Source organism: Miscanthus floridulus, chromosome 16, assembly GCF_019320115.1.
Source record: "Miscanthus floridulus cultivar M001 chromosome 16, ASM1932011v1, whole genome shotgun sequence".
Lineage (NCBI taxonomy): Eukaryota > Viridiplantae > Streptophyta > Magnoliopsida > Poales > Poaceae > Miscanthus > Miscanthus floridulus.
The window spans coordinates 95,599,153-95,605,152 of record NC_089595.1 but is presented as its reverse complement, the minus strand read 5'-3'; the positions used below and the strand labels follow the sequence as shown (position 1 = coordinate 95,605,152).

At 48.1% G+C, this 6,000-nt stretch overlaps 2 long non-coding RNA genes across 2 annotated transcripts; both read right to left on the bottom strand.

Moving 5' to 3' along the window:
• Positions 1-974: 974 nt before the first annotated feature.
• On the bottom strand, positions 975-1,433 carry LOC136511763 (uncharacterized). The gene is made up of 3 exons (XR_010772829.1): positions 1,393-1,433; positions 1,140-1,313; positions 975-1,062 (listed from the first exon to the last, which is right to left on the bottom strand). It is a non-coding gene; the product is annotated as an uncharacterized lncRNA (long non-coding RNA).
• Positions 1,434-1,542: 109 nt separating this feature from the next.
• LOC136512008 (uncharacterized) lies at positions 1,543-2,013 on the bottom strand. The gene is made up of 3 exons (XR_010772945.1): positions 1,963-2,013; positions 1,663-1,876; positions 1,543-1,590 (listed from the first exon to the last, which is right to left on the bottom strand). It is a non-coding gene; the product is annotated as an uncharacterized lncRNA (long non-coding RNA).
• Positions 2,014-6,000: the final 3,987 nt, after the last annotated feature.

The following is a 6,000-nucleotide window of genomic DNA, read 5'->3' as shown; positions in this document are numbered from 1 at the left end:
TCATAAGGTAGTATGCCAAATTCAAATATTCCTTTGAAAGACCAGTTAACAGTGACATCAATATATAGGCATATAATAGATAACACATATCAAGTTAGTTGCTATTTAGGTCTCCTCTATGTGCAAGATATCGTCACACATGGTCGAGTAGACTGAACATGAATTGGGCAAACACCTATGTACTCATGTAGAACCTAACATGATGCCTTTCAAGGTCTGAACAATATTACTAATAATCTAACTTATACATGTATGTATCCTACTCTCTTCTAGGTTCTAACATGATAGTGTTGACTGTAGCACAATCTGAACTGAAAAAGCCTTTCAAGATGAAGAGTGACTCACAGGAGTGCCGTCGCGCGGAGGTGGAGGCACCAATGGTATCATCGGCGGCGGCGGAGGCGGTGGAGGCTGGCCCATGCTCTGAGAAAAGCTGGCCATGTACTCGTACCAGGCCTTCTGTGACTGCTGGAAGGCCTCAAGCTGGGCCTACACTCGCGCCCTCTCCTGTGCCAACTCGGCCTGGTGCGATAGCTGGAGGGCCTGAAACTGGCTCTGTGAGGCCTGCTGTGACTCCTGCAGGGCTTCAATCTGGGCCTACAATTATTTATCACATAGTTAGAATGCAAATAAAGAACGGGTAGAAAATGAATGGACAACGAATGCAACAGAACTAACCTGGAGTGCTACCACCTGGGGCTGTGAGCGTGGGTGTATGGCCGGGCTCGAACTCGTGCTCCGGGCTCTAATCTGGGCGAGTGTCTGAGTGTTGGCCGTGTCTATGGTGCTGTTGCCCATATAGTACCTCCCGTGTGGCTTACCTGGTCCCAACCTCATGACGATGTCACCCTCGAGGTCAGCGGTGCTCGGATCAAATTCTGGCCCATGGATCTCTCTCGCCATCGCCGTGTACTCGCTGAGGCGACTGTGCACGCTTAGGTTACTGTATGCCTCGGGCGGGTCCTCCGGGTTGTAGATGAGGTCGGGGTCCTTTGCCTTGCCCTTGTGTGCCAAGGCATATGCCTTGAACGAGGCGCACTCCTGGCCGGGGTGGAACCGCGTCTGCAGGAAGAAGCACAACAATAAGATATTATGCATTCAGAAGTTAGTGTAGCAACAACGAAATGAAATCCGCGTACATATCTGGCTGCATATTCCTTGAGGGTAGTGGGCCCTTGTTTGTGCGAGGAACCCTGCATCATCGCACGGCAACGTGAGCGTACGGCGTGATATTGCTCGTACTCCTCACTCAACCACGTGTCCACAATGGCCTCCCAGCAGTTGTCCATCCCCGCACACCAAGCAGGAGGCACCTGCACGTACACGAGCACATGACAAATCATAAATCAATTTCAGTGCAATTAATCACAGACGATGTAATCTCATGTTTACCGTCAAGTATTGCTCCTTAGTTAGGGGCAGGTGCACTGCCTATGCTCTGGTGACTCTGTTTCCTCTACGGGCATGGTAAATTCTTCTGCACAGGAGCTTTGTCTCGTAGAAGAGGTCCTGCACTTGGTGAACACAGACTCTGTTCACCACGTCATCCGCGTCCTCCCTACGTACTCCCTCCGCCAAGGTGTAGTAATCCTACAAGCAAATACAGTCAGTAATATACAATTAATGTGATGTTATTATCAGCATAGTGCGATGAACACGTACCCACAGCTCTTTCATCACCCGGTCGGCCTTGCTGTTATAACACCTGCCAGCTCGATCAGTCTGATCGCTGGCGGCGTGCCAGTGGGACCACTTCATGGCGGGCTGCACAACACCATCGATCCTCACCATCCCGGGGTAGTTTGCCCTGCACAGAAGACCCAGGATCCCGTTTACTCGGCGAGAGTGACTCCCTGGGATCACCATTTCCCAATCCCTGCACAAAGTTATTGAGATTGAATATTAGTTTCTGTTATAACTTAAAAACCTGTGAATTAGTGTTAACATGCAAAAATTACTTACTTAGTTCCGGATGGTCGAATCACTGGCCGTCTCTGTATGGGTAAGTCTAGGAGGCGCGACGACCCTCGCATCCAAACCGTAGGCACCCCATTTTCCTCTGCCACCAAGTCGGCATCCTCCTCGCGCTCAACCCGCTCGGAAGCATCCTCCCTCCGTGCCTCCTCCACCGCCTCCGCTATCTCCTCCCTGGTCTCCTCCTCCTCCTCATCCTCCTCCGTGGCCGCTACGAACTCGTGGTCGTCGTCCTGTGGAGGAGGTGTCGGCTCTCGACGCCCTCGTCGTCGCCGTCCTCCTCCTCCACCCTGGGCTCCTCCTCCATCCTAGGCTCCACCTCCCTAGGCACGCCCTCGTCGTCGTCCTCCTCCTCCTCCCTGGGCATGCCCTCCACCCTCAGTCTATGCACGCCCTCCTCCTCCACCCTGGCTGGACCCCTCGCCACCAGCCAGTAAGGTCATAACCGACCTAAGCTTCCTGATTCCACCGCCCACCATCAATCACCTGCAACAAAAGGAATAAACTATCAGTACGCATATACAAAAGTAAATGTATCATACATGTATAAAAGAGATGCAAAATAAGTAAATGTATCATACATGTATAAAAGAGATGCAAAATAAGTAAATATATCATACATGTATAAAAGAGATGCAAAATAAGTAAATGTATCATACATGTATAAAATTGCCATAAGTACTACAGATCTTACATGTACTAGAAATAATCATCAAGATCATCGATAGGTGGGCCAAAAATCTCATCATCGCTATTGTCGACGTAATTATGATCGTCTCTCAAAGTCTCATCACTAGCGACACTGCCTGAATGGTGTTGCTCAAGTAATAACAAGTCCTTCGCGTTGTGAACCTCCTCTCCATCATCCCCGTCAACAATGATCGTATCATTGTCTACTTCCATTGCGAGATCTACATCTAAGACAATCTCAAAACTCCCTTCTAATCCTTCTTCTTGAAAGAACTCTCCGTCATATGTGTTTGCATCGATGTTATAATCATCATCGTTTGGGACGGGTACTTTACCATGCGGCGATACCTTGTACACAACATCATACGCCTTAAGACGGTCTTTGGTTTGGCACGGGTATGAGAGATAATAAACTTGCGTGGCCTGTTGGGCCACAATGTACACGTCGTCTCCTAACAAGACGGATGACTTTAGAACTTCGACTAACCCAAGCTCAGGGGTCTTTATCACTTCTTTGGGATCAAACCAATGGCATTTGAATATGACAGGATGAAGAGGTACACAACCAGGAAACTTGAGTTTGTATATTTCTTCAATTATTCCATAGTAGTCCAACCCATCTGTGCCTAGCGTGAAAACACCGGTATTTGTGGTTCTTCGATTCGGCCGACGCTGCTCATGCCGAGTTGTGTGAAAGCGATATCCATTGACATCGTACACAGAGAATGACTTGACCCTAAATTCAAATCCATTGGCAACTTGCCTCAACTCGGCACTCATAGACACGTCAGTTTTGGCCTGCTAGTTCAAGTAGGATGATTCGTTATATATTTGTCAAGTTGAGAGTTAAGTACAAACAACAAATGAAATTGAACACTACCTCCTCCTTGAACCAACAAATAAAAGTGGGATTTCGTTCTCCCGCGCCATGTCTTAGAAGGGTTTCAACTTCCGCTTCGGTGGGTTCCCTCCGTGATGGACGATGGTAGAGGAGAACAAATTTGTTGTAACGGCCGTTAACAAGAGGGTTGGATGGGTGCATGCGAAATACTGACAAGAAAAGAAACAAGTTTGTGTAAAACTTACGCAATGTACGGGCCAACCTCTTCAAGGTTCCGCAACACATACAGCTGGATAGAGCGCCACTCTTCTAGGCTCAACATCTTCAAGGTAGGTTCACTTGCACTTCCGAGTTGCCCTCGGAAAAGGCTGAGGGTCGACTGATTGTCGGCAGCATTGTAACGAGGGGGTGGATTATGCACGTTAGGAAGGTTGTCGGCATAGTATCTTGTTGTGAAGTATGACACCTCCTCCACAATGGATGCCTCTGCACAGGAAGCTTCAATTTTGCATTTATTTTTGCATTTTGTTCTAAGAACCTTTAGGCATCGCTCAATTGGATAGCACCAACGGGCATGCACAGGGCCCCCTATTTTTGCCTCATATGGTAGGTGCAAGAGCAAATGTTGCATCGGATTGAAGAAGCCGGGGGGAAAGATCTTCTCCAACTTGCAGAGCAACACCGGGGCCATTCTTTCCATTTCTTCAATCTCGGTCCGAGATATCTCCTTAGCACATAGCTTGCGGAAGAACATGCTCAACTCTGCCATCACTCGCCAGATGTGATCAGGGAAATAGCCACGAACCATCACCGGAAGAAGGCGCTCAATCCATATGTGGTAATCATGACTCTTCAGCCCTGTGATTCGCATGGTACTTAAGTTCACACTCCTCCTCCAATTCGCTGCATACCCGTCAGGGAACATCAACGATTGGAACCATTGAAGAACTTCTTTCTTTTGGGCCCTCGTTAGGACGAAGTCGGCCTTAGGCTTCTTCCATGACTTCCCGCGTAAGGGAGGCAACATGTTTAGCTTTGGTCTATCGCACAGCGTTGCTTGATCCAATCTAGCCTTAACATTGTCCTTTGACTTTTCCCAGTCCATGATTGTGTGAAGGACCGCCTCGGCGAAATTCTTTTCAGTGTGCATTACATCAATGTTATGTGGAAGAAGGAGGTCCTTAAAGTAAGGAAGCTTCCACAAGCACGACTTGTGTGTCTAGGCATGCTCTTTTCCATATCCCACGAAGCCCCCCTTTTCATTGTCGACCACAAGACCATCTAACATCTCAAGAACCTGGGCACCTGTCATCATTTCCGGTGCAGAGTCTTCCACTATGACACCTTTTCGAAAGTTCTTCTTGTCTCTCCTGAATGGGTGGTCAAGAGGGAGGAATTGTCGATGTTTGTCAAACGAAGAAAACTTGCCCCCCTTCTCCAACCGAAAGAACTCCACAGCTGACTTGCATATCGGGCATGGCATCTTCGTGTGAACACACCAGCCACAAAATAACCCATAAGCCAGGAAGTCATGCATGGAATAATGGTACCAAATATGCATTCTAAAGTTTGTCTTTGTGAATCGGTCGTATGTCACTACCCCTTCGTCCCATGCACGGACCAAATCGTCTATCAAAGGCTCCATGTACACACTCATATTAGCCCCCGGGTGTCCTGGAATTATAAGTGACAAGAAAATATTTTGCCGTTGAAAGGCGACGCCAGGTGGGAGGTTGAGAGGGATGACGAATACGGGCCAACATGTGTATGGTGAAGAACCCATTCCATAAGGATTGAACCCATCAGTTGCCAGTGCAATGCGTACATTACGAGCCTCATCAGCTTTGTCGGTATGCTTCTGATCAAAGCTTTTCCATGATTCACCATCGGACGGATGTATCATCTTGTCAGTGTATCGGCGTCCAGTTTTGTGCCACGTCATCTGTTTTGCGGATTCCTCGCTCATGAAAAGCCGTTGGATCCTCGGTATGAAAGGAAGGTACCTCAGGATCTTTGCGCCGACTTTTGTTTGCGTCTTCCGACCATCACCAGATTCTAACTCAATGTACCTAGATGCCTTACACTTCGGACAGTACTTATCGTCAGCATGTTCTCCCCTGAATAAGATGCATCCGTTCGGACAAGCATGTATCTGCTCGTACGACATCTTGAGTGCACGAAGGATTTTATTTGACTCATATGTGTTCTTTGGCAGAACGTGATCATCCAGAAGTAGGGTGCCAACTACTGTCAACAGTTGATCGAAGGATTCTCTACTCCAGCTAAACTGGGACTTCACAACCATTAGACGTGCAATGGCATCCAGTTTAGAAACATTGGTGCGCCCGTGAAGGGGTTGTTGTGCCGCATCCAACATGGCGTAAAACGCCTTTGCAGTTTGCTCTGGCTCCTGCTCTGCACTTCCTTCATCGAAAGCCATGTCATGGTCATTTAACATTTCTGCCACCCCGGCTTCAGAATCAAACTCCTCGATC